This window comes from Zonotrichia leucophrys, chromosome 1A, assembly GCF_028769735.1.
Source record: "Zonotrichia leucophrys gambelii isolate GWCS_2022_RI chromosome 1A, RI_Zleu_2.0, whole genome shotgun sequence".
Classification (NCBI taxonomy): Eukaryota; Metazoa; Chordata; class Aves; order Passeriformes; family Passerellidae; genus Zonotrichia; species Zonotrichia leucophrys.
The window spans coordinates 30738335-30760196 of NC_088170.1; the positions used below are offsets into that span (position 1 = coordinate 30738335).

At 36.6% G+C, this 21862-nt stretch overlaps 1 long non-coding RNA gene across 1 annotated transcript; it reads right to left on the minus strand.

The window, feature by feature from the left end:
• Positions 1–5230: 5230 nt before the first annotated feature.
• Positions 5231–16310, minus strand: LOC135457158 (uncharacterized). The gene is made up of 3 exons (XR_010442672.1): positions 16224–16310; positions 7179–7279; positions 5231–6553 (listed from the first exon to the last, which is right to left on the minus strand). It is a non-coding gene; the product is annotated as an uncharacterized LOC135457158 (long non-coding RNA).
• Positions 16311–21862: the final 5552 nt, after the last annotated feature.

Here is a 21862-nt window from a genome sequence, read left to right on the forward strand (position 1 = left end):
AGTCAAAGCCATCAAAAGGCACAGCATGCCATCAAGGGCAGGGACATGCACCAAAGCCAGTCCAATTGATCCCCATTGAAATCACAAGATTTCATTGTCCTCTCGGGAAGGAAACGGGGTGGTAAACAAAGAAAAGAAAGGTTTGCAGACACTGTGGAAAGGAGATATGATCAAAAGAAATGCAATTGAAAAAAAACCCCAGGAAATCGGTAGATTTAGTGCCTTCAAAAAATGGCCTGTGAGGAAACGAGCTGCAGTGCAAAGGAGCAAAACAGGCCAAAACTGACCTCAGAGATTTTTCCAAAGCAGGGAAAAAATCAAGGAGGAAGACAGAACTTGGAGTGGACGATATGAGGGACATGGCATGGATACTTAGAAAAAAAATTTTTATCATAATAATTTTATATCAATAAATTCCGTTTTTGTTTTTTTTTTTTTATCCAGAGTGTGGTTGGGCACTGGAACAGGCTCCCCTGGGAAGTCCTCATAGCACCAAGCCTGAGAGATTTCAAGAAACATTTGGCAACACTCTCAGGCACATGGTGTGATTTTTGGAACGTCCTGCGCAGGCCAGGAAGGAGTTGGACTCTGAACTTGATGGATCCCTTCCAACTCAGGATATTCTTTGTCTATGACTTGAAACTTCAAGTTAACACAGTTTGTCAGATAAAAGGTGAAATTATGAGTTTTATTTTATCGGCAGTGTAATATGACTACCAAATAAGTTCTGCCAGTGCATAAAGCAGCAAACATTTCTTGCCTCTTTAATTCATTCATTAAAAACTTGTATTTTTAGAACAAACCTTAAAGATTAGATTTTTAGAAAGAATTTGTGGACTTTGAACATATTCTGAAGATTTCCTTTCCACTTCTGTGCTCAGTAAAATTTTTTCATTAACTTCAACTAGTCAGATACTGAAACAGAATAAGCTTATGTATAAAAAGTTTTTGTTAATGAAATCACACTTTATAAAATCACAATTCATATGAAAATATTTTGTCTTTTTATTATTTTTCTTACAGTAGGGGAAAAAAAGTATGAGAGAGATATCTTTATGTAACAAGATTTAAAGAATAAATTATAAACGTAGAGACATATTTACATGCGTGACATGCATAAATTCAAAGTCCAGAGTAATGGAAGCTTTATGTCAAATAGTAGCTTTTGGTCAGTTACTTAATAGTGAAACCTTTTGAAGGAAAGAATTCTTTCCGTAAAACCCAATAGCAAAATCTTAAATTATATTTCCTTAGTTTCCACTATGTCTAGTGCTGTAGTGACCCTTGCCACCAAAGAACAATTGGAAAAGCAATTAATTTCATAATATTTTTAAATTAAAATTTCAGGTTACCATTTGATTATAGTTAGAGTGGAAAGAAACTAAGGACATGGGGTTTTTAAGTCTTCATTCACTTTGCTTTTCACTTACCCGTTTGATGCTTACCCTGAGCATAAATTAATAATTAGCTCCAAGGTAGGATTTGTTCCCATAAGAAATAGTAAGGGTCATAAAAATATACCAATTTTTGCTTAGCTCAAACTAATCCAGCACTTTAGAAACACTCATCATGGAATCTATTCTTTTGAATGCTTTGTGTCAGGAAATGTATTACTATTATACATATAACCATTAAACCTTAGCTTTCCCTTAGGGCCTGTTTCCAATACTTTATTCATGTAGAGTTTTAAGTAACTTGCTCAGCACTCGTTTCAGTGTTATAAGGAATAGATTATACTTTAGCTTACTGTTACTCATGGGATTTTTTTTTTTGCTGAATAACAAATCTAACAAATATTCCTTTTGTAATGGACACTGATAATGTATCGTTGAACTCAAACCAAGGTAGCATGAAAATACAAAAATATTGTCAATAAATGAGGAATAAGCTGAACAAAAACCAAAAGTCCCCATGCATTTATTTTTATAGAAATACATACGTATATGTGTGTGTGTGTGTGTGTGAAAGCTTACCCACGGAGGTATATAAAGTGTGATAGCTGTTTACTATTCAGAAATAACTAATACAGTGTAGCAGTTCAGCACTAGTGGAAATAAATGCAGCCATTTCCATATATTTCAAAAATATATTCCCATGGAATATTCCATAAGAATGCGGAATGCCAGATGTATCATTCAAGGACTGTGAACTAAAATGCAGCATCAAAAACATGTAATTTCTGTAAAAACCACAATGATTAGTGCTGTGCAGCAATGACACACCTGCAAGGTTTTCATTGACCCGTCTTTCTGCACATGACCAGAAATATTTGGAATACAAACGCCCAAGTATTTACATGGAAAAATCATTCTGAACTTTCCAGCACACTGGTCCTGTCTGCCTGTGCTCATAGCCTTCAGAAATTTACCACCTAGCATTTTCTAGAAACATACCTAACACTGGTACTTCTTTTTGTTACTAGCTATGTCTCAGTATCTATACCAAATTGTCACCTTGGCCTTTTGTCCATTCTTGCTCTTCCCTGTGAGACGTTCTCTTTATCCTTCATTGGACAGAGAGGTTCCTTCTCTCTCCTCATCTTTCTCTTTGGCCTGTATTTTCCTCTCTCCTTCCAGCTTTGGCAGGCAGTAGTACATAGAATAAAGCATAATGACTCTCAAAATCTTGTCACCTCATAGGAGAAGCCAGCAGGCAGTGTCAGTATGTTGGCCTTTTCAAAACTTTTCAGTTCCTTCTTGTTAATGTGTTTGTTAGGGAATATGTGGTTGACCTTTCTGTCTGCCTTTCTCATTTCAACAACCGCTAAGTGTTTCCTGTACATAAACTGCCTAAGAAAAGTAAAAGTTTGAGGTCCTACTTAAGGGAATTTGTGCAGATGTCTCAGTCTCTTTCTGCTTTCTTTCTTCCTCTACAAGTATCAGAATTTAGCTCTTCATCTCATCAGTTAGTGGTCTGTTATTTGCTAATTTCAGCTCAGATGGGCTAGACTGCCTTCATAAAAAATTAGAACATGTTTCCCTGAGATGCCTTTATACTAGTTATCATAGGCGCCAAAGGTTTGACAGCACAGTACTGACTGCTTCATGCTGCCAGAGAGATATACCAAGGAACAAGAGCAGCTCTCCTATGAGGAAAGGCTAAGAAAATTTGGCTTGCTCAGCCTGGCAAAGTGAAGGCTTCAGGGTGACTTAATTGTGACCTTCCAGTACCTGAGGAGACCCTACGAGGAAGATGGAGACTATTTACAAAACCATGTAGTGAGGACAAGGGAGAATGGCTTCAGACTGAAGGAGCACAGGTTTAGATTAGTTATTGGGAAGAAGTTTTCTGCTGTGAGGTTTGCAGAATAGGTTCCTGAAGAAGTTGTGGATGCCCCATCCCTGGAAGCATGTAAAGAGAGAGCCTCAGCATGTACACACACACAAGCACCTTCTAACCAATGCATTGAGTGCCAAGAAAATTACTAACCAATTAGAATTAAACGTGATAACTTGGAAAACTGGATAAAAAATAGGCTGTAACATTAAAGTGGGGCTTTTACCACTGAAACTTTGAAGTGTTATGCCCATCATTATTTGCCACTATTGTCATAAATCTGTATCTCTGAAACACCTGAAAGAGGAATAATTTTCTGTATGGTAATCTCTAATAACCTTTCTGTCTGTCACAGTACTTATACAAAAGACGCTACTTTCCCCCTCATCTCCCCCTTATTAAATGAATATAACATCTCTAAAAAATGCACAAACATACTTGGGAAAATTATATTAGTTTTAACTTTTATGAACTTTAAATTCCTATTCTAGACAACAAATTTTCAACCAAATAACTATAATTTCAAATCTGATATTTTTAAAAGTTCCTTCCAATTTTCCAGAGCTTGTAAAAGGAGAAGCAGTGTTGGATGGTCAGGAAAAACTCTACAGAAGTGTTTCTAGAAGGAAGAAAAGATTACCCAATATCATAGAATTATAGAATGGACTGAGCTGGAAGAAACCTTAAAGATCATCTAGTTCCAAGCCCCCTGCCATGAGCAGGGACACCTTCCACTAGACCATGTTGTTCATAGCTCCATGAACCCAGCCTTACACACTTCCCAGGGCAGGGCATTCACAATTTCTGTCCTTGAATTAGGTTAATAATTTTAATATTTTACTATTAAAAAAAAAAAAAATCCAAAGTAGAAGTAATGGAGGAGTTGAGCAGCAACCTGAACCGAGAGGTTTCAACAAAATCATGTCACCTGATACAATTGCCTCACCTCAGGGGGGCCAAACAGACTTGGCTACAGTGCAATCTCAAGATGATGGAGGGAGGGAGCTGCTCAGTGTGCTTAGTAAGATTGCAGACAAGGAGAAGCAAAGATCAAAGTACGATTTTGAGAGTGTCAAGAGCCATGGCATTCTGGAAAGAAATACACTAATAATACAAGAAAGTATTACAGATGTACTATTCCAGGTGCCCTCTTGTCCAATTAACTCCCTAGCAGGCATAGAGTGCTTGTATAGAGCATCAAGTGAGAGTTTGTTTTTTTTTTAACTACCATGAAGTGAAAATCTAAGGTATACAAGTCAAAGTGCAGCAAGCATTCACATTTTCAAACACAAAGAATTCTTAAGTAGCTGTTTTATTAAGCAGTGCTCTTGATTGATGGGCTACCTGGAATAAAAGTCTTTTCTCTGTCTCTGGAAATAGAAATGTTTATTTTGCAGTTAATATGATTTCTAGCCTTCACAGCTGAAGTCTACAAGTGATGCTTGCCCAAAATAAATTGTTTCTATTCTTTTCTTGAAAGCTCTCATCTCATGGTCTTGTGAAGTTTTATTATTCCCTCCTGTATTAAGAAAATATAATGGCAAAATATTGATTTTTCTACATGTATATATACCCAGCTAAACACAGAGACAAATTAAAATATTTCCTCATCTAAATTTTTTTTTCTGCTACACTATAACATAGTCCACTACTCATCAAAATATAAAATGTAATGAGTATTTCTACTGAGTCAATGTGAAATTTTATTGAGAGACCTTAACACCCAGTCAGCAGTGACTTGAACCCTTCTAACCTGCCACAAGTACAGATAACTGCATAGAAGTCAAAACTTTCATAGTCCTGGTCTTCAGCTATCCTGTCCCAGCAAAAAAATTACACATATGACCCGGAAAAAATAAACAGATAGAAATTTACATTTTAGAAGAAGAATTATTTTTGGTAATTGATCTCATGGAAATCTTTGGCTGACCTACAAAATGATTTGCAAACCATTTACACACACTACTCCATTTTTATTTGGAAAAAAAATGGAAATATGGTGATAATGGATTATTTCAAGATGTAGAATGGGGGATAGGGAAGGAACACTTAGCATAACTGCATTTAAAAAACACTTTAAAGCTATATGACATGTAAAACCCAACAATTTTATTATATTATCAGATCCATGATAGAGGGTACAGCAAAATAATACTTGTCAGACACTTCTAACAGCCTACACTTTCTTCAAAACATTTTTTATTGTATCAGTTTTGTACAATTAACATTTCTATGGTTGTGGGGGCACCTAGTGGCAAATTAAGCATGTTTATATAGAAAGAAGCTGATCCTCAATTATCAGAAACCCAATTTATTTTTAGAGAACTATTCTTTTGCTTGAATAAAAAATGCTTTTTGTGTAAGATTAAATTCAACATGAAGTCACATTAAGAAATAACAGCTGGACATAACACACTGGCAATTTCCCTGACTCCCCCTCCCTTCCCTTATCCTGATATGTGTCAATAGGAGCTGAAAAATTGACTTTGAAAATAAAATCCCTTTATATCCTGTATTCCCTGTCAGAATTCATTACTCTCTGAGCAGCTTCTCTTAGACATTTCACATGAGAAGGGTTTAATGTTTAATGCTAAACTTACTTATTTGAAGATATTTCATGCTACACTGGATTTTGATTTAGCAGAGGGATATGACAGAGCAGTGAAATCACAATACAAGCAGAACATAGCAATTCAACATATAGTAGGATCACAATGCAAATATGATTCCTATTACTGGTCCTTATGTGTTTGTTATCATGGCACTGGGTATCCCCAGTCACCAGGAGGGAATATTTATATTGAATCCAGCCCAAGCCTGTTTCTATCTAAGTTCATTTTGTTGCCTGAATTTTTATACTCTACTGAGCAACCTGCACCCTTCCTCCATGCCAGTCAGGCTAGCTCAGGAAAACACTCACATTCCTCATTAGCTTGAGAAATAAATAAAATAATCAATTACACAACCAGCTGATCCTCTCAACAGGCGCAGACAGCTGATCTAAACCAAAGCCCATGGTCCAGTCCTCCTTGTGCTGACCTAAAATCAGCTTTCTTTGAAATAGCTGTTGTCACTCCTTTCTTCCCTGAGCTACATGAACCAATTGCCTGCACCCACCTTGTCCGAGCAGTTTTCCACAGCAGCATGGTGTTGGTCAGTCACACCACCATCTCTTTATATCTTTTTCTTTGCCTCCATCTGGAGGGGACTGTGCAGGGGCAGATTTCCAATTATATCAAAGCTGTGCTCAGATACCATGAGGAGATCAGGAGATCACCTGAAAAAAGAGTTCTCTCTTTCATCCCAAGACATGCAACATAATATACATAATAGGTACAAAGGTAAGGAGAAATTTTTCATTTACATTAGTTTCCTAAAAAAGATATTTCAAAATATTTCAAATATCAAGAATTTTGTATGAACAGTGAATGTCTCTCTGGAGGTTTTATGGTTTGTTTAATCTATTCAAATTTTACATGCAGCTTTCCAATAAGCTTCCTCGGTTGTCTTCCTTAAGGCTTTCTCCCTGATCAGTTGAGCAGATTCATCTATGAAATTGTTTTTCCTTTTACTCATTTTTGTCCAAGGCTCATATGAAGAAAAACAGGCAAGCATTCTGGCTAAGCCTTCATTCTACAGAGCAAAGTCCCAGTGTTCCCAGGGGCACCATACAAGGATGCTTTACTTGCTCCTCACAGAATCCTTAGAACTAAGTATTGTCCTACACTTTATTTGATGGCACATTCTGGATGCCAAAGACACTGACATTTGATTATGATCTAGCTTCATGATCTAGCCTTGTAATTATAGCACTAATTCACCAATTCCAGCTTTAACTTGGTTTGTTGGTTTGGGGTTTTTTCCTTGTTGTTTAGTTTTGGGGTTTTTTTGCCTAGATATACCCAGCAGCAAGCAATATCTCCACGCGATCTCCAGTGGGCTGTGCAGATCCTGAACAAAGTCTTCAAGGCTGGTAACAGGCAGTGCAGGTCCTCTCTAGAGACTTGAGGAAGCAAAAAAAGAAAGTAGATTTTTCTAGGGCACTACAACACAGTTTTATCACACTTAGGAACAGAAAAAGCAAGGTGAATTTACAGTCTAAATCCAAACACATATCTGTGTTTTGATCCTGTACTGGTGCCTCATGGGGCCCAGCTCCAGAAGCCAGATCCTTCCCCAGGAGTCAGTACCCATCTCCCAGCAGGCACAGAGCTCTGGCTGCACAATCTGCTGCTCACAAGAGAGACAGGGCACTGATCCTGCTCTCCTCAACGACCTCACGTCGCTCAGTCACCAACATCATTTTGACTAACAGCTCTTATCAGCGGGATCTCATTATCAGCTACAGAGAAAGTTCACTGAACTCATTATAGATAGCAGATAGGAATCACTTGTTCATCTTTTTGTCAGGATACAGAAATGCTGTGCAACTCTATTGCTGTATTATAAGTTTCTCTCTCTGTAAAATTGCACATTTTGACATGTCTCACTTAAGCTAACAAAAATTTTTTATGTACAGAAATGGATTCTTTTGTTCAAATTATTCTATCAAAACTATCTCTCACCATTACACTGAAGCATTATAAAGTAGAAATAAAATAGCAGAGTGAACTGCCCTCTGAATCTCTGGCACATGGTCTTGCAACTTTATCTAGGACTTTTCCAGAAAAAAACTAACTGCATTTAAGACTGCTTAAAATCACAAAGTCAGTCTTTGCAGCCCACATTAGGAGACCATAAGTGAGAAAACCTATTAACATAAACAAACACAGGAAGGGGTTAGTCAATTGGCCAACCTGATTTTCAGTGTTTATACAGCTGTAAGGCATTAATTTCCATGCATGGATGAAATAAATAAGATATGCTCAGCCAGAGAGGGACGGCCATAAATGTACAAAACGCAAATATTTGTGTGAAGATTTTGCTATAGTTTAGATATATAAAGACACTGCATTGCCTCATCTGTGACAATTAAACTGTTTTTTATTGTATCATTATTATAGTGCTGAAAAGATAGCATTACTCTCAAAGTGACCTGAAAAATACTTGCTGTACAGTTAAAACATTAGATTTAACTCTTTTTCAGATTACTTGAATCAGAGACATATCCTTTCACAACGGCAACAGAAAAGGGAAGCATTATTTTTATCTATTATGATGTGCAAGTGTGAAAAATTACAGGAAATGAAAACTACAAAACAGATGAACAAACTTAGAAAATTTACTGACATACCACAGAAATTGCAAATGTATCTACAGGGCCTCTATCCAGTATCACTAAAACATGTTTTGTCATTGTCATCTTTTCATCTTTATTTGTCCAGATAGAGGTAGCTTTTCTCTGTTTAAGTGATGTATCTCCTCTATACCCTCTATATTGTCCTCATACAATCTTATCATGTCAATACTGAAAGCATACAAGATAAAGTTGACTTTCATCACCCAAAAATAGGATACCATGATTTTTGTAGACCGCAGGTAAAGAAGGTATTCTGGTAAGACTTATTTTCTGCACTGAGGAGTTATTCTGGAACATTCATTCACACATTAACCAGGTCATGTCCTAAAATGCCTTCAAACAGATGATGGAACTTCACTTTTCTCTCATGAATAGTCATCTGTATTTATTGTCATTCCAGAAAGTCCAGCTAAGTTCACCCATATCAGAACAGAGTAAGTTCTCTCCAGGTTAGGGAATTTGACCATCTGGCACAGTATTCTGTCTCAGACAATGGCAACAGGAGATTTCAGGGAAGGATACAAGCCTGAAAACTTTCCTATGTCTGCTTTCCATCTACTTTCCCAGGACCTGCAACTACTATATTTATGATACTAGTGGATGCACCCTTACCTAAAATCTTATTTTCCATTAGAATAACTCTTTTCTATAAGTCTGTTTTGTTTTTTTAACTGATGATACCCTACGCTTCTATGGCCTTCAGTATTAGCAACTTTCAGAAGATCACTGCCTCATCTATAAAGATCTTCCTTTTTTCTACCTGTTCAAATCAACCTTTTCTAGTTTAAATGCTCTTTAATTCCTTTACTGTGGTCTTAGAGAATAACATCTCCAAATTCAACTTGTTTCTCAGCCTTCTCTGAACTTCCTTTCTAAACTGAGGTCCCTGTCTTTCCTCATGGCCTTGTTTTTTTCCATATCTTACAGAACTTCAGTTTTGTCTTGATCTTCATGTATTCCTTGATGATATTCAATATCTTGCTGCCCATTTTGACTGCTGCGGCATTTTAAGACAATGATTTCTGATAACTGTCAAAAATGACCACAAGCTATTTCTCCTTCATTGCAAGCATCAATTCAAAATTTGATACTGTGTCAACCTGGACGTGTTCCTTATATTGCTTACCTTAAAGCAGCTCAAAGTGAAACTCAGCTACCCCATTTGTCAAATCTTGCAGTTTTGTAACAGCTTATCTGAAGCCTTTGCCACAGACACAGCATTTGGCTGTCCTGCAAAGTATCTACTGCACTTGGTACAATAAATCTAGGAGCCTTCATTCTGCTGGGGGACTTTTAACTGCTTATGAGCGAAAAATTTATTAGGTTTTGGTATTTCTTATTAATTTAATTTCTCCTTTGAAACTATACTTAGGATTGCCATACTCTTACCTGGCTCTACACTGATTAGGTTGGCTACTAACAAGACAACAGGAATAGGCTGACCTGAGTAGTTCTGCATCTCCACTGACACGCTCCCAGTGCAAACCACCCATTTTGTGGATCTTGGTTCTCCCCTGGACACAGGAAGGCTTCATTCCTTTAAAAAGGTCTTTCTAAGCCTGTTCACACCTTTTTTGCATAGCCTTGAGAGGCAGGCGCACAGCAAGCCTTCAGATATTTGCCTCTAGCAAATTTGCCAGCTGTTCTTCCAAAGCATAAGACTGCTACCAAAGAATCATCCTGTGCTGCCAGGAGGAATATACTCCCTGAGTTCTCCTGCACTTCAAGGAGTTCTTCCTTCTGTCCCTGCTGAGCAAAGCTGCTGCGCAGACTGCTTGGCTAGCTATGGTTTCATCATCACTCAGCTACTGCTTTTTATCATTGTCTGAACAAGCTTAACATTTCCCCTCAGAGGGTTCATTAACTCAGAGACAGGGATAGTTCCAGCTATCACTCCTTACCTGAACATCTGCCAAAAATTGATCTCAGCTTTGCCATTTAAACTAATCATCGTTAAACAGTTAAGATAATTAACAGAGATCTAAGCAATCTACAGCCTGAAACTGAGCTGACATTTCAGTTTCTATACCTTCCCTTCTGGGCTGAGTTAAGCAATGCCCACAATCAGCCCAGCCCACTTTGAAATGCCTTTCAGACTAACACGATTCACTCGTGTCTATGTGATCATAAAATAAATGTTGAAAGTTTCCTCAGGAGTAATGCCAACCAGGGGTCAGCCATCATTTCTGGCTTCCCTTCTCCCACCCATAGACCTTTCTAATCAGTAAATACCTGAAATCCATCAGGTATGGGTTCAATCCAATCTACAAGTCTGTATGCTTGTGAGACATTGTCTTCTGATAGCATCTTTTCGTTCTGGCAGTGTATGTACATGGAAAAGGCCAGGATGAAAGATGCAGAAAGTGAATTTGCAAAGAGAGAGGAGTATTATTTCAGGGAAGAAGTAATGAATGTGCACTAAGATCCCTTTGATTTGAGCACATTGTGAGAGAATAGGTGGGGTCACAGAAAACTGCTCTCAACAGCGCAACCGGGGAGTAGAAAGTGAAAGCATCTTTTGTTAGGAGTTATCGCAAGGAAGTTTTTGTAAATGCAGATCAGTGGAAGATTACAAAACTGACACAGACATGTTCTACTAGAAGAGGATTAGAAATATCAGGTTGGCTAAAGAACATATCCACATCCAGAGGCGAAAATTCTACAGTCAGCCATTAAAAATAGGTGCATGTGTTAGACAGAGGAAGAACATGCTTCAAATTTCTTGCTTATAATCTGTTAAAAACTTAAACACCCAGATGGATAGTAAAGGGAAGTAATCTGCTACAAGAAAGTAAAGGCAAGATACTGAGATCCTTCATTGCTGACATTGAACTCCATCCCCACATGCTTTCCTAACTGCAGTACTGAGAACTACTAAAAATGATACAGTTAAACTTGCACATGTATGTAGTATCAGATTTATGCCATTGTTTGAAACACTTAAAGTCTAATGAAATTACAAAAGTCCAATTGAAAATATAAACTATATAATATAAAAAAATATAAAATATAGAAGTCTAATTGAAATTACATAATTCATTGACATTAAAAGAGAAACACATAACCTTAATTTGAAAGTTCCTTAGAGAAAAAATGTGTAATCTTAAGAATATATTTCTCACTAATTTAGGTGAAGAGAGAAGCATGAAATGAGGAAAAATAAGTGGTTATTTTTTGCAGTAAGCGTTACATTTATGAGGAAAAAAAATAAACCCACCAGGTTTAAGTTATTCTTTTTTTAACAGTAAAAATTCATTTGGTTTTCAACTGATTTTGAAATTGATTGATGTCATATGGTTTATTTTGTTCAAATATATAATTCCATCATGAAGAAAAACTTATTAACAAAGCCTCGGATCCTGCAAAGATTTATGTACATGCTTACAGTTACAGCATTTGGCTATTCTTATTGATTTTGATAAATCTTTCCAATATCCAGGATTTTCTGTATCTACTCACAATATGTACTTCTGTGTGTGAATGTAAACTTCCTCTTCTTGCATTTTTAAATTTTCTGCCTCTCTCCAATGTTAATCTTTCCAATTCTGAAGCTGGATAAGTCTGTGCATCAATTTTTTCCTACCTTCTAAAACATTTCCAGAAGAACAAATGTAAATCAGACAAGTAGAAGACAAACAAAAGTTCATTTCTCTAACATTGACAATAGTCCAAGAATACTGCTACCAAAACCTGTAGGATTAAACCATGCCTTTGTGAGTAAATTCAGCAGCTGTCTGAGACCTAAAGCTGCAGCCTCCTTAGTTATTTATAAAACCAAACACAAAGATTTTTGTCCTGACTTCTGCAGAAAGATGTGGATCCATGGTAGTTAAATATATTTATTATATATACCTTATAAAATCAGAAGATTTTAGTTCAAATTACTTCAAATCAATTAAGACCAGATTCCAAGAAGACGGGATTTCAAGAAGTGTTTGAACAATGCTCTCAGGCACATGGTGTGATTCTTGGGGTGTCCTGTGCAGGGCCAGGAGCTGGACACGATCTTGATGGGTCCCTTCCAACTCAGGACATTCTAGGTCTCTACATTTCTATTTTTTTCTAATTCCTGGTCTGACATGCAAATTCCCTATTTTTTATGCATAGTACACAGAATATCTCATACGGAGCAGATAAGATGGAAAAAATATTCTCTCTTTAAGTGTACAAGATCAAAATTTAAAAGTTTTAACAGCAAGAACATGGATCCTTTTTAAAGATTTCATTAAGGAAGTTCCACTTATAGACTTTTTACCACTTCTATATTGAGAAGCCTGCTTTTGACAAGTTTTTAAGTACAAAAATACAAGCTGTTGAAAATAAACTCAGATTTCATAATACAGTACCTCTTGTATTCTTTGCTATTCAAGGTATCATCCTGTATCTTATCTTCTCATAATGAAAACATCTTCTACATAACAATAATACCACCCTAAAGATCCACTCAAATAGTTGGATTTGTCTTCTATCTAGGTAAAAACATTTTCTTCTTTTTTATTTCATATTAGATTTTACTTCATTCATGATGCAAGATTTCTGGCACACATTATTTTCTTTGAGAAGGAAGGGATACAATAACGGAGGCAGTGAAAGCTTTCCTAGAAAGGGTCTGTTCACTAGCCATTTATCTTCTTCACATTCTTTGTGGGTTACTTATAGATGAGGAAAGTCAGGCAGAACCATGGCTGTTACTGTAACTACCCTCAGCCACTGCAATGGATCTCACGGCAGTATCAGTTAAACTAATTTCTAATAATTGACACAGCTGCAGTGAGTTTTAGTCAAGTTCAGGCTTCAACATAAGGATAACTAGATGTTAATTTCCATCACCAGCCCCCCCCATACACACTGTGGGATCTGAATAAACTACAGCTGAGTAAGAATAGCAAAATTCACTCCAACAAGACAAAAAGAGTCATAGCAGCAGTAGTCACATTCATATCTGTAGTTCTCCAGAGCTTTGATTTATATATGTCTAATTATTTTCAGCAGATATTCAGGCTGAAATTTAGCAAATTGAAATGAACTGACAGTTGTCTTGCTCTGTAAGTTGCCTTTTATATGCTTTGAACATGGTCTCTGATGCCAGTTAGAAAGCACTACTAATGACTAAACAGGAAGACATCCAAAACCAAAACCAGTCCATGTTACTTTGTCAGTATCATAGTTTGGGCACCTTGGACATAATGAAGAGGCTTAACCTCTAGGAAGTTATGATTACCATTAGCATCTGCAGGGAAGAGACAAGAGTCATAGTTCTTCATTTGCTGTATGAAAAATTGAAATGGTGTAAACACCTCACAAATAGAAATTTATTGCTTCTCTTTTTTTTTTTTTTTTAAATTGCATTGCAGTGACTTGGTAATATAAGAAACCATTCTGCTTCAGCATGCTGGTTTATAACTGTCTATTTTATCTGTATCAGAGTATTGTATCTGCAAAGTAATTGTAAGAGAGCAAAGGAGGAATAAAAGGGCCAGAGGGGGTTTCTTTTTATTCACTTCAGCAGCATTTGACAATTCACTGGGCTGCTTTTTTATGTACTAGACCTTGCAGACCACATCAAGACAGCTTGCAAACAGCTCATTTTTTATTTAGGCAATGTATACTCAATGACTTTAGCATCTGAAGTTTCATCTGAATTAAATTTTGTGTAATGCCAGCCTTGGTTTCCTTTCATTTGGAATCTGGCAAAAAAAGTCACAGAGGGGAAAACAACAAAACACCACATTCTTGGTTTATGTCCCTTCTTCCAGCCACATTAGAAGCAGACTATGAATCAATTACGAGTCCATATGAAGCCAATAATTTGGTGACTGAGGATTTTTATGTGTTCTGATATTTTATTACAATATTATACTTTGTGATTGTATTTCCCTTGGTTTTGCTTACATTCAGACTTGCAAAGATCTATGTGCCTGTGTTTCTCAGGGGTTTTTTAAACAGATGAGTTATCTGAATGTAGTTAATTTTAGTGCTAAATATGTTCATTTGGTACACATTCAAGCAGTTGCTCTGAAAAAGCAAAATTAATAATACCAAAGGGGAATGCTGAATAGCTTATTTAGACCAAAAAATTGCTGTTCCCCTGGAGGTCCAAATGAGCTATGGGAATTAATATTTTTTTATCTCTGGAAATGAATAGAGACCTGTGACATTAATTATGGATGTGTCTTTATGGAAAGTATGGATCAAAAGAGTATAAACAAATAATTATACAGCAAATGCATTCAATACCATCTCAGAAACAAATGTTAATCATTCTGTAACTTCACAAGGCACAGTAAATAGTTAGAAAGTTATTGTTAAAAAAGACCACAAATCATTGAATAAATGATCACAGGGCTACAGTGTTTGTTACAATACAGAGAAATACTGGATACCTATGTCTGAAAACTCAGATACATGTTACGTGCTTAGTATACAAGCCTGTTTACTCAGAAGGGTCTCAACAATCTTATAACTAACTTTCTCATGACTCACCAAAACATCTTCTAAAAGAGGTAGAAACAACATTATAAAAGCTAACAAAAAGAACATTGAGTTTACATGGGATATCATTGTGTCTCTGCAAAATCCAACACTACTCCGATTCCCTGCCTTGTGAGTTCCTCTGAGGTGAACTCTGATATTGTGACTGCACAGAGCTTCAGCTGATAATGCTCAGCTATGTGGCCAAGGCTTAGATCTGACAAGAATACTGTTGTTAAGATGAAATAAAGCTAGCGAGCTAAAGTCACTTCACTTCAGAGAACAAAATTAAAAAAGGAGTGTACTTAGTGAGATAGTGAGTGGCTCAAGGATTCAGGAGGAAAAATGATCACATGAAAGCATATAAAGCTCTTCAGCTCTGTTTCTGTTGTTATTGTGCATAGTACAAAACTTCAAACAAAAGTGACCTAGTGAGTTGGATTACAGATAAGATACTACCACAAGCCATGTAGGACTTCCAGACTTATAAAGCATTTGGGTTTGATGTAAACCAAATGTAAAATCTGATATCTTGTCATTCTGAGAAGGTAAGACTACATGATTTAGAAATCCTTTTTGAGCTTAATTTCATAAATTGAAGTTCTCTCTCAAGGAAAGGATAGCTTTGATTTTTAAAGAGAACCACTAATAACATTAGAATGGCCCAATGCTAAAAGCAGCATCTTGCCTAGCCTGTCAAGGACCATGCAGCAGGGGACAAAGAACAGCTTTGTGAATAGATGCCATGAAAATACAAGATTGTGCTTGATGGGGGTAAGAAAGAAAATTACACTGAAAATGCCTTAACTGTGTGAAATAAAGAGGATTTTTTAATCCAAGTTTACAATGTGTCTGTATATTACTTCTCAAAAGTCAAAACAACATGCCAGAAGATTCAGCTCACAGTAACAGCCTCAACAATGTTTAGATGGCCCCACGTGTCAGGATTGAAGGGGGCAAAATATTTCATATTTTAGCCAAAAAACCTTCCTGGCTGACATATTTGATTTTGTCAAGAACTTTTGAAAGTTCAAATGAGCCACATAAAAATTCAAACTCTCAAATCTTTGAATTCAAAAAGTGACTTAGAAGTGAGCTAGAGAGAACTTCTTAGGAAGGAATTTTCAGAAGTGCAGAGATGGGACAGCAAGGAACTCAGCAATTTATCAGACAAACACTAAGATAAAAGAGTAAAAGCTTCAAGGGGATGTTGTCATCTTATTGCAAAGCTCCATACCTGCTCAGTGATTTCTCATGGACACCTCCTTGCAGCACTGACTCCCTGTCTTTCACAGCACAACCAAAAAGTCTAACTCTTCTCAACAACCTAATCCACTCTTTTGTAGCACTCTTCTTCTTATTGGATGCAGCTGTGGCCTATTAAGGGCAGGGCTGTTCCTAATCTTTGGTAATTGGTACACCTGCAACTCCTTAGGGGTGAGAATACCTTCCGCACTATGCTTTTAAATTCTATGGTTCCACAGGGGAGAAAAAAATAAAAGCAGAGAAAAAGACAGCAATTCAACATTAGGCTTTTCAAAAGGGGCCTATACCTCTCCCACTGGAGAGGCAAGTGCTGGATTAACAAACTCTCTTCATTGGATGTGGTGAGTATATTAATGCTCAGTCTCCCAGCCAATTAATCTTAGCTATCTAGCTCTCTATCTTGCTGAACCACCAATAAGCAATTGCTGGGGATCTTCTTTGTGACTTATAAAAGGTCCCAAATTGATTCAAAGTGGATGGAAAGAGAACTCTCAGCAGTCACCTGCTATAACTTGTTTTCTCACAAGCTAAGTTAACTGCATTGTTTAAAAATATAAGATAAAAAAAATCATATTGTCCACATCCATTTTTTTTCAGGTGTTGGGAAACAAACTGAGAAGAAGTCACTACGCACATGCTGTCACTACATATGTGACTCCCACAGCAGTCCAGCTTTGAAAATTGATTGATTAGCTCTTATTGATCCTTTCAGAGAGTGCTGAAAAATGTTCATGGATTATTTTCTAGATAATAGTCTAGATTTTCTAGATAATAGTTTAGTCTTAAAAGTCTTCTTACTTCAAATTAAAAAGCTATGAAGGTAAAATTAAGAAACAAACAAACAAAAAAAAAAAAAACAGAAAAAAAGCAACCAACCAAACAAAAAAAAAACCCAGAAAACCAACTAAGTCAACGCTCTTTATTTCACAGAAATCTTAAATATTTATTACAAGTTGGTAAGATTTAATCACTTGGGGAATCAATAATTAATTAGTAGAAATGTTTCAGATATCTTATAAATATCAAAGGCTTTTAATAATTACTTTACAAATCCAGATCAGCAGAAATCATGAAGGCTTTAAACATTGTGGGAGGTGGAAACAAGCTAAGAAGTTGAGAACTATAAAATTATCAAAAATGAATCAAATACTTTTTGATCTTATGCTGTAGCCTTGTTATGGTGAAGATTAATACTAAAAGCATGATCCAGCATGGATTTTTGATGCTCACTGCAACCAACGACAAAGCTTTCCCAGCTTTAATGATCCAGAACCAGACCCATACAAATGTCACAGTATTGATCATATACACTTCAAGTATCAATAATAGCTCTTCAAAGCAAGGAAGCCAGCAGTTGCCATAGGAAAGCAAACTTGCTTTTGAGTCTTACAAGAAAACATATTAATGATTTCCAAAGTACTATTTTATGTGAGCAAATTAATAAAACTCTGGATAACTAAGTTCCATTTTAAAAAACAAAAAGCCTCTCCACTCCATCCCAGGAGACTGAAAAAACTAACAATAAGTCTCACCATGTAGTCTTAAAGAAAAGCCCACTGTTTCAACTTTAAAGTCAATGTTGGCCACTTCTGACTATTAAAAAAAGGCATAAAAAAGCATTTAAATTAGACAATATTACTGATTCCCTTGTTCTGACATCTGTCTTGTAAGCACAGTATATATATGAAGATTTTTTATACTCTATTCAAAAATAGAACTTTTCCTTTTAATTAAACTACTGAATAAATTTTCTGTTTCCATTCTTGATTTTTTTTGATATTGATATTGTTCTTGATACTGATATTTTTATGTTTACATAATGAAAAACAAAAATTCCCAAACATTGGAGTAGAAAATCCCCAAACATCCAAAGTTTAATTGTTTTATTAAAAATTGAAACTAAACCATCATTAAGGTCCCCAACCTGAACCATTCCATGTTTCCATAAAAAATAAGCATGTATAGCCCCATTACTCTCTCACTGGCAGAAGACATAAAAAGTTGCAAATAATCAGTTCATTGTCTAGTATGTGATTTCTTGTATAATATAAATATGAAAAAAATCCTGTGAAGCTGTAATGGCAGGAATGGATAACAGATTTATTTGCACCAGAACCAGATGACAAACAGATCCTGAAGAACCAAAGGCATTATCATCAACTATCCCTCAGAAGATATTAAAATCCTCTGCTCCATCCCAAGTCAAACAATACACAAAGATATCATTTTCTTGGTGTTTTGTGACACTTGCATTTTTTTCAGACATCCAACAGCATAAACTATGAGGTATTCCTCAGATAAATCATACGTGGTACTAAGTTCAGCTCTAAGTTCACCTTTGATCTGTGCATACTTTGGAAACCTGAAGCATCAGACATACTCAGCATGCAATAAAGAAACCCTCAGAATCTGAGTAGTACATCTATCCCAGTATATAAACACCTCCAGTCAGTAGCCAACAGGATTCAAATAGCTGGGGGAACAGAAGGGGGCTGGTAACAAGCGCAGTGAAGTGCAGAGATACAGAAATCTGGGCATTTATTCTAACCTGGACAATTCTATTTGTCACTTTATTCAGTAGCCAAAAAACCTCTTTACTATCAAAACATATCTTGCTACAAAAGCATGCAATTATATATATCATTTTTCTTGCAAGAGGAAAAGGCAAAAGCATTTTTCTCTACCACATACTGTTATACCTCAGTAGTTTCGACTTACATCTAATATTTGGAGTTTATCTACATTTCTTCATGCAAAATTTGTAAGATGGTAATAAATGGGCATACAATTTAGACTGCATACTGTAGTCTGCCATGTTTAGTTAAGAAGTGAATGCAATTAACTATAGTATCTGGCATAGATTCATCCTGTGTATTTAATAGGAGGAAAAAAAGAGAAAACAGAGCTAAACCAAAGCGGCTGGATAGAAAGAAAAATCTATCCTGGTCATATTACAGGATTACAACCAGTAGCACAGGATGGCTCTAACTCTGATTATTCAGGAAAGCCACAGACTGTGGCCTACCCTAATTCATCATCAATACTGATGGAGAAAAGAGCACACTAAGAAGTTCAATTCATCAATGCATTTAAGAGGCAGGATTTTACAGTGGAGTTCTGCTGGCATCTCTCCACAGGTATTAGTTCTTGATGAGAAAAGCTCACTCTGTTGTAGATCTACATCCTGGTTCACAGGAATATCTGGGTTGTCCCTACCTGGTACAGCACGAACTGAATTCTTTGTCAGAGCTGTCTCTACGTCACCAAGGAGGACGTACTGTGTTCATCACCTATTCACTAGATGCTTTTGGTTTTCTTCACTCTGACTGATTTTTCACTTCTATTTTCTCTCCATCTGTATTTTGCAACAGGTCAAACACAAGCATCCTACTTTTTATTTCCCCATAATTCATTAATGCTAACTTTTATTTCCAGCACATTCTTTTGCCCACTGTGGATACCATGCTATGAAAATTAGAGTCTTAATCTTCCTAAACTCTCAAGCTGACATGATATAATTGCATTCTCCTCATGAGTGATTAATTCATAGAGCAACGGCTGGCTGGACAGAAAGTAATATAATTGCAATTATTGCCTGCAAGACCTCAAAAGGCAAAACCTCACAAGACCTGAGTTTTAAAACTCATAAAAGATATAGTTGAATCTCGCAGGAGAAGATCAGGCAAGGCCAGAGAGGATTGGCCACAAAAGAAATGTCTTGATTGTTGTTGAAAATTTATCTTTTGGCAAAATGAAGACTCTCATTTATTAAGTTCTGAAGTGATGGTGACAGCAGAAATTTGGGTACAATGGTGACAGCCAAAAGTTGGGTACAATAATGTTTTATTTACTTCAGTACAGAGTATCAAGGGCAGAGCATAGTGAGAAAGAGCAAAACTTTGACCACTACTTGGCATCTCAAAGTAAGTGATTTTAATAGCAGGATTTGTTTGCAATGACCACAAATTATAAATAAAGTTATATTCTGTTTATTCTGCTTCCTTTTATAGTAACTCTCTATGATTTGTTCTAGCTTTTAATCTTTTTTCAGAACGAAATCAGCTCCCAGAAGAAATGGACATTTATTTTTTGATTTTTGCTACCATCCTGTGTAAAATACTGTTTTGACTACCAAAATACATGTAGAACAAGAGAAGAACTAGAGTCTGACAAAATAGCAAAGTTCTCATAAACACTGTGAAAAAATAAGCAACTACAAGGGGAAAAAAGACCCAAACTCCTTTGCCTAACTCTCTCTCCTGTTCCTAAGTCACAATGAGTACTTCTTATTTTCAAAAAACTTACCAAGCTCCTCAATCTCAGAATGCATTTCCAGGAAAAACTCTTTAAAACCTCAAGTTGATCTAAAAGCTGAATACAAAGGCAATCCACAGTACCAAGAAAGAGAAGGCACTTCCAGCTTCTGTAATAGGTACAGAAGTTCTGCTGTTTTCCAGGCATTCCATTACGAACCAGGTCCCCATCCAGCTGTACCTGAGGACTTTTCCCAACACATTTTCACTGCAATTACATGATATCTCATATGCCTGTTCCTGCTTGGGGAATGTATAAAGCAGATATTGCCAAAGGGTCAGGCAGTGCATAACTCAATATGATTTGAGTTATCCTGTGGATTTTTCCCTCAAGGTGAGTCTCCTTCAGCTGCTTTGACTCCAGCATCTCCCAAATAACTTCTGTGCTTCATGCTTTCTCCCTACCTGCCCCCCACCTGACATTACAGGACAATGCTGTGGGGGTTTTTTCAGAAATGAGGGTGAATTTTCATGACTCCTCAGTCCTCATAGTTTGTGGGAGGTTACACTGAGACATCACTCCTTTCCTATCAGCCTGAACAGCCCCGCAGGGTGGCTCCACAACACCATCCTTGGATTGTGCCTCGCAGAGCGACTGTCGGATGCTGAAGCCTTTTGCCCTACCTTGAGTTTTCCCTTTATCTTTGTCTAATTTACACCTCACACTGTGAAGAAAACTCCTAAGGCCTGGACAAAAACAACTGTCCTCGTTGATGCCCCTGAGAGTGATATAGCTGTTCTACAATTCTAAGGGAAATTCCTGGGGCCAGGTGAGAGCGGAGAAATCAGAGATTAAAGTGTCACCTTACAGGGAAGGTATCATTTACCCTATCAGCTTCACATTTCTACAGTTAAATTCCATTAGATAGAGAAAACCTTATGCAAAATAAAGAAGTCTTGTGCATTTACCCCCAACACAGCAGAGAGGCTGAGCAGGATGCTGCCACTTCTCATGCTTCATTAACAAGCTTATTATTTAAACTCTGCTAAGGTACACTTCAACAGTCTGTGTGTCCTGGATTAGCCATGGTGCTGTCAATAAATAATCTGAAGAGTGAAGTTTGCACAGGAGTCATAGAGAAGTTAATTTGATTCTTTCTTAATTTTTAATATTGATCATTCCTTGGGAAAGTAAAGTAAAACCAAAAAAAATTCATATTTCTGGAGGCCTGGCTGACAATTTAGTGCCAACAACTTGTAAGACTGGGAAAGGGGGAGATTTTTTTAAATGGGCTGACCATTATAATTAGATTATTCAGTGGTAGCAGTTTTATTGTTTTTAGATCATTTTGCAAGA